Here is a 7,736-nt window from a genome sequence, read left to right as displayed (position 1 = left end):
ATTACAGATAATCGTAATTCACATTTTTGTCTTTTGTGCCTGCCTGTACTTTCCTACTTTTTCTGTCATAATATTATTGCTTGTGCAAAAAAATTCTGATTATAAAAGCAATACATTCTGTTAAAAGTATATAGTCTCTTAAAAATATATTTTAACAACGACTGTACATGTAAATAGATATATAAAATACTGATAAGAGCATTGAAACTGTCTATAAACTAACCATCAGAAGTATCATTTTGGTGTATTTGCTATGTCTGGTATATTTTCTTCCAGTTTTTTTTCCCCTTGTTTGTTTTATTCTATAATCTGCTTCTTTCCTCTTAGTAAATGTAGTGCATGCATATTCCACTGTTACTACATTTTTCTCATAAACTTTTGATGGCTTCATGAAATTCTATATACCACATTTATTACCTACCTTTGGACATTTGGGTTATTTCCAATCTGTGCTATTGGAACTATTAAATAATTTTAGTTCATAATGAACATCTTTATTACATAAATCTTTGTATGAGTTTCAGATTATTTCCTTAGCTCCTTGGGATTAGAATTACAAAATAGAAGATGAGAATTTTTAAAGACTATTTATACCTGTTGCAAATTGGTTTCTAGAAAACTGGACACTGAGGGCTGAAACTAACTACCCCCCATACAGTTTACAGTCTCCATTAACATGACTTTGCCTTCCACTGTTCTCATTTGGCATGATTTTTCTCTTCCAAGAGACTAGCTCAGGCAAACGAGTTGTTTGTTCATTACAGGAACTTCCTGAAAGACCCATCAACTCTTTAATGAAGAGCACCCTAAGATTCTTTGACTCCTTGCTTCAAAATGCTCACCTTGCTGTTCCCACCAATGCTGGACTGTTGCATCTTGATTCTCACTCAGTGTTAATCAAGCCCCCCCAGCCCTGCTGCCCCAAACTTTAAACTTCTGATTTTCGGTAAATTCCAACTTTGCCATCCCCTGCCCTAGACGCAAAGTAGTGCCGGCTGGTGTTCTCCCTTACCTCAGCAGGCAGTTAATTCAGCTTTGTCTCAACCATTTATATTGGTAACAGTCTATACATTTTTCAGAGTATAAAAGCCCAGGTTGGGAAATCAGGTTTGCAGCAACATAGCCAAAGGATGATGCAATCAGATGTTAACCTAATCAAACAGGCAGCTCTGTCAGTGGAAAACTAATCAGGTGTGTTTTACTAAGTGTACAGAAGGCTCACTGGTAAGAACACTGTGTGTCCTTTTTACCAGGAAACTTCTGGTTTACGCCTGTTGTCCTGGTAAAATTATTAATAGCAGCTCTTTAACTTTTAGAAGTGTCCTGTTTTAGGGTGTGCATTCCAAGGAGTTCTTTATGTCAAGCAGGAACTGTTCATCAGACTTCATTCTGACTTTATTCTAGTCCTCCATAATATTACCAATAATATTTTATTACTAGTAAATATAGCTCTCAGTTATTAATTACCTGTAAGGGACTGCCCTGGGCTATAGGCTTCATGTGTATTTTTGATCTCATGCAATTATCACAAAGGTCCTCTGAGTTAAAACTATTATTACCACCATTTTACAGATCTATGCAGGATCAGAATCCCCACACACAGTCCCCAGAACTCTGTACTTTTGAAAGCTTCAGGGTAATTGCAACGCATCTGCCCATGGCTGGGCACTCAGGAACCATTGTACTCATTGATGCAGGAGAGGTGATGATAGATGACACAGACATCCTGTCCACTAGGGACTTGGAGCTACCGAGGGTGTTAGACAAGGACATAAATGCCCGATAAAGGTATATCAAATGATAAAAACTAAAATAATTTTGTAATGAGTTTGATGTCCTTCATTCAAGGGGAAACAATTGTTGGGGGAAGTTCAGTGCCTCACAAACAGTGGAGCACCCTTCCTGAGGCAAGAGTGAGTTTTATACAGTGTTAGAAGAGGCAGCGGGAAACGGGGCATGATTGTCTAGGAAGCTGGGAATCTCCTTAGGAGGTGAGCATGTCCTAGTCTTTAGGATAAGGTGAGCTAGTGGGTTGGAGGATTGTGACCAGTGTGTGTTAGGTCTCCTTCACAGTGTTTCCCGTACATGCAGACTGACGTAGGTTTAGATTTGTGATGTCGGCTGGGCCGCCTCCATTTTGTAGGTCCCTAAATGCGAATTAACTTTATCAGATATAAACTGCTGTGAAATAGACTCAAAGTACAGCTGTGGTGTCTAAGAGCTGTACTATTTGCATGGAGACGGAAGGCAGGAATTTCTGATATTTGGAATGGAGAAGACTTTGGCTATTAACTTCTTGTTTGATTTTTAAAACTTTTATTACATCATAGCCCTACAGAAGATTCTTGGTAAAAGGAAAATTATTTTAAAACATTCCAGTCCAAATCTGCTTTGATTTGTATCTCTTATGGTAGAGGACGGTTTTCATGTGTCCTTGGGAGGAAAGAATTCAAAAATTGGACCTTAACGGAGCTTGGTTTATGGAGAGAAGAGAGACTGGGTACAATGAATGAAGTGTTTGTGTGGATTGTAATGAAATATTTACCTATAGGAGCACGCTGTTTATAAGTGTTCTTCCACAATTTCCTTGGTCCTTGAAAGGAAAAATGTTGCCATGGAAACAGTGTTACAAACAAGGCAGAATTGCATACAGATGAATCACAACATCATATGGAAGATAAAAAAGCAAATGTTATCCTATTAGGGCTGGCTTTATAAAGCTAAAAAATTACAGCAAATATTTCAGTGAGGCTTTCTTATTGTTTCTCTCAAAGGAAATGAGGGAAGTACACAGGACGGTAGAAGCTGTGAATTGTATTTATTTCCATAGTATTACTGCATTGGGGCACAGATCTGTTGCCTCAGCCTAACATGGTGTCCCAGGCTTTTTGACAGGGCACTGGTTGAGATGGTCTCATTCAAAGATGTAGTAGAGGAGTTCACACACACACACACACACACACACACAAGATGAACATGACAAGATGTACTTTTACCTGGTTGAAAGAGCCAGGTAGATAGACCACTCCCTTCAGGGTGTGAGGCAGAGAGTGAACTGACAGTGTGGTGGTTCTGGGGCACTGCGGTGAGCCTTTCTGCAGGGCAGGATTCTTGATGATTCTTTGGGGATCTCTGAGATGCCATGTGCAAGTCCCACAGTCATGTACTAATGCACTCTAAATTAACTGATTTAGGATATGATGACATATCATCTGTTGCTTTAAGTAAGCTATGTCCTGGGACTGGGGAATGACTGTGTTATGGGCATTTTTTTTTTTTTTTTTTTTTTACTTTTGGACACAAAACTGCAAGGACTGATAGGCTGCTCTTGGCTGTGAGACTTATCTCAGTGATTCTCAAACTTAAGCCTGCTTCAGGATTGCCTGGAGGGCTTGTTAAAACTCAGATTGCTTGTCACTACTGGGTATATATCCAAAAAAACCCGAAAACATTAATTTGAAATGATACATGCACCACAGTGTTCATAGCACCCTTATTTACAATTGCCAAGATGTGGAAGTAACTTGAGTGTCCATCAACAGATGAATGTATAAAGAAGATGTGGTATATGTATACCATGGAGTACTACTCAGCCATAAAAAGTAATGAATTTTTGCAGCACCATAGATGGACTTGGAGGGTATTAAGCTAGGTGAAATAAGTTAGACAAAGACAAATACTGTATATTACTTATATATGGAATTTAAAAAATACAACAAACTAGTGCATATGACAAAAAAGAAACAGACTCACAGATACAGAGAACAAACTAGTAATTACCAATGGGGAGAGGAAAGTGGGGCAGGGACAGCATAGAGGTAGGGGATTAAAAGGTACAAAGTATTGTATATAAAATAAACTACAAGAATATATTGTATAATGTGGGGAATAGAGCCAATATTTTATAATAACTCTAAGCAGAGTTAAAAATTGTGACTCACTATATTGTACACCTGTTAACTTATATGTATTGTACATCACCTATGCTTTAATTTAAAAAAAACCCCTCAGATTGCTGAGCTCACTCCTAGAAGTTTTGAATTGGCACTTCTAACAAGATCCCATGTGACATGCTGATGCTTTGGTGAGAGGACCACATTTTGAGAACCACTGCTTTACCTGAAACTCACTTGATGGAGAGTATGGGATCATTGGTCTCACGGTTTCCTTTTCCGTTCCCGCTGAGGGCGGGGCGGTAATGTGGGCAGGTCTTCAGTGGAGAAGGCTAAAGCTGAGACTTCATTGTCTGAGGTAGGTTTAGTGAAGAAGAGGTTAAGAAAAGGACTCTCTTTAATTAGTTTCGAGGCAGTGCAAGAGGGACTGTTTTCTGGACTTTTCTGTAACTGACGGAAGTTGAGAACAGAGATGTGAGAACATGCTGCTCGGAATAGTTCTCCGCTGACAACATTGGCATCACAGGGAAGCTCATTAGAAATGCAAAATTTTGGACTCTACTCCAGACCCGATGAATCAGAGTTAGTGTTTAACAAGCACCCCAGGTGATTCAGATGCAGGTTAAAGTCTGATAAGCAGGGGGTGTAAGAGACAGCCAGCCAACTTGGGGCCAAGACACCTGACTGCCTTTCCGCAGCTCTCTGGCCCTTATTGGGCTTCCGAGAGGGGCAGGGGGCAGATTAGTGACCTGCCAGTTTCCTGCCAGCTTTGGGGCCCTGTAATTGAGTCACAGCCCGGCAGGTCTGGACTTGTTCTGCCATTTCAGGAGGCCTGCGCCCTGGGGCGTCTGAGGTCCCGGTGCTCCTTCCCTCCACGGCATCTCCTGCCCTCCCCCTGAGTGCTGGCGTGAACCCCTGTGCGAGGACAGTGCTGCCACTGCTGAGGACGTGCCCTCATTCCATGCACCCGAACTCCTGGGAACCCAGTGTATACTCTCTTATGAATTAAACTGTGAGTCGTCTGGGGAAAGTGCGTCCTGTCTGAGGCAGTGTCTAATAAGAAAGCCCTCGTCCTGCGTAACCTTTAGGAAAACAGCTGGGTGAGCCTCTGCACCTTGGCTCTTGGGAAGTTACATGATCACAGTATATCCTTAACTTTCATGGAGAAAATATCCCCCCAACTAGCAAATGCTGCCTTTAGGAAATATGAAGTTTCCTGCCATATCAAAACGTTAAAAATAAAACCATGTGCATTTTCAGATTTGAAACATGAGATTTTTTTTTTAACATTTTTAAATTGAGTTATAGTCATTTTACAATGTTGTGTCAAATTCCAGTGTAGAGCACAATTTTTCAGTTATACATGAACATACATATATTCATTATCACATTTTTTTTTTTGCTGTGAGCCACCACAAGATCTTGTACATATTTCCCTGTGCTATACAGTATAATCTTGTTTATCTATTCTACATATGCCTGTCAGTTTCTACAGATTTTAAACTCCCAGTCTATCCCTTCCCACCCCCCTGAAACATGAGTTAATTAATATAAAATGGGTTGGAAAGATGTCTGGTGGCCCAAATTAATAAACAGGATTTCATAAGAGAATGTTTAATCTGTTTGATAGGATAAACTGTTTATATAGACTTCAGACACACCAGTTTTCATATAAAGCATATTTTCTTTATTTTAGTTTTAATTTTTTATTGAATTATAGTTGATTCACAGTGTTTCAGGTGTACAGCAAAGTGATTCAGTTATACATATTTATCTAACCTTTTTCAGATTCTTTTCCATGATAGGTTATTACAACATATTGAATATAGTTCCCTGTGCTATACAGTAGGTCCTTATTTATCTATTTTATATATAGTAGTGTGTATCTGTTAATCCCAAATTCCGTCTTTATCCCTCCCTCCACTTCCTTCAGTAACCATAAGTTTGTTTTCTATGTCAGTGAGTCTGTTTCTGTTTTGTAAATAAGTTCCTTTGTATCTTTCTTTTTTGTTTTTAGATTTCACATATAAGTGATATCATGATGCTTGTCTTTCTCTGACTGTCTTACTTCACTTAATATGATAATCTCCAGGTCCATCCATGTTGCTGCAAATGGCATTATTTCGTTCTTTCTTATGGCTGAATCATAATCCATTTTATATATATATCACATCTACTTTATCCAGTCATCTGTTGATGGACACTTGGGTTGCTTCCACATGTTGGCTATTGTAAATAGTGCTGCTATGAACTAAAGCATATTTTCTAATGTCAGCTCTGTGATGGTATACTTACCCTAGTTCAGTGTTCACGAGCATTGCATTTTATATTCCTTTACTAGTCCATCATTCTGACTTCCTACTGATTTAAACTCACTTTCTCTCAAATCTGCCCCAATGAATTAAGCATTTTTTTGGCTGTGAGATGTTCCTACTTGCTATTAGAGGATTTGCTTGTTAGATGAGATTTCTTTTGGTTGTTTTGTGAGAGGAACTTTTGATTCTTGTTTTGATTTGTATTAGCCCCAAACTCTTATTTCCCTTCTTGAGTAGGCTTTTTCCTGTTCTTTTGTCCTCTGCCAGTTTGGTTTCTACAGTCAAAAGATCTTTGCTTGCGGTTTCTTGATTTGCATCCTTTGCCAGGCAGGTACGAAGGGTGTCCGGAGCAGTTTGCTGGGAGAAATGCTGGCCTGGAATGGAGGCAGAGCCCTGCTGTTTGTTGCGGGAGGAAATGCTGCAGAAACAATGGAGTTGGGTTTTCTGTGGACTAGCTCAGGGTCAGAGGTAAAGTGAAAACGTATCCTTGATGGAAATCCAAGCTATCTGCTGGGATGGGAAAAGGAAATAAGAATTATGAGGAAGGAGCCATCTCTGCAGCCAGAATCCTTACCACGTTGTTTGGAGTCTGTTACGGGAACAGCCACTTCTGTTTCAAACAGTGTCAGATTCTAACAGGAATTTTGTGTGCTGGAAGGGAGACTTTTGCTGTTGCTTTCTCTTTTTATGTCAGCACTGTGTACATGTTTCTTTTAAAGGAAACTAGGATAGTCTTGCATAAAGCTTGGAGGGTGTGCAAAATTTATTGTGGCTTTGTTTGGAATAGCAGGACCCTGGAAACAACCCAAATACCCACGAATATGGGATCACTTAGATAAACTGTCACACATCCATATCAGGAAATATACAGCCTTTAAAAATATTAAAACAAAAGACAGGGCACGTCATATCTCCATATACCGATATGAAAATCTCCAAAATATACAGTTAAGGGTAAAAAAAAATAAGAACTATGAGATGGTAAGAACAGAGAGTATGGTAAGCATTGGTGTATGATTACTTGAATATATGTTTATATACACGTGTGTAGGTATAGAAATCTCAAAGGATGCAAAAGAAACTAGTAGCACTAATTGCCTTTATGAGAGAGAGAAGCTTGGGAGATTGACTATTTCTATCGGGTATCTTTTTGTTCTCTTTGAAATGTTTTACTTTGTGTATTACATATTGACGTAAACAACCAAACAACGAAATTCAGAGATAAGCATACGCTCAACCAGGTAGAGGAACAGCACTGTGAGGCATAGCTGCGGAATGCACCTGGGGGCTTCCAAGAGGAGGTGCACCTGGTCTGGCCTGGCTGTTCAGCCGCAAAGGGGCTGCAGCCACCATGCTCCCACCCCGAACCACTTGCACCTCGCTCCCCAGGCTGGGCGGCCTCATAGGATCAGAGATTCACTCCTGAGGGCCTCTCTAATGGCCACGTCCCTGCAGGATGCTAATTGACTGAGGTTTGGGGGCGACCAGAGCCCCGGCCTCTGCCAAATTTCTTCTTCCGGCCGCTCGA

General features: G+C 40.0%; 1 protein-coding gene; it reads left to right on the top strand.

The window, feature by feature from the left end:
- RMI1 (RecQ mediated genome instability 1) overlaps positions 1–7,736 on the top strand; it is a 345,682-nt gene that overhangs the window by 69,392 nt on the left and 268,554 nt on the right.

Source organism: Camelus dromedarius, chromosome 10 (assembly GCF_036321535.1).
Source record: "Camelus dromedarius isolate mCamDro1 chromosome 10, mCamDro1.pat, whole genome shotgun sequence".
Classification (NCBI taxonomy): domain Eukaryota; kingdom Metazoa; phylum Chordata; class Mammalia; order Artiodactyla; family Camelidae; genus Camelus; species Camelus dromedarius.
This window is presented reverse-complemented; position numbering and strand designations above follow the sequence as displayed.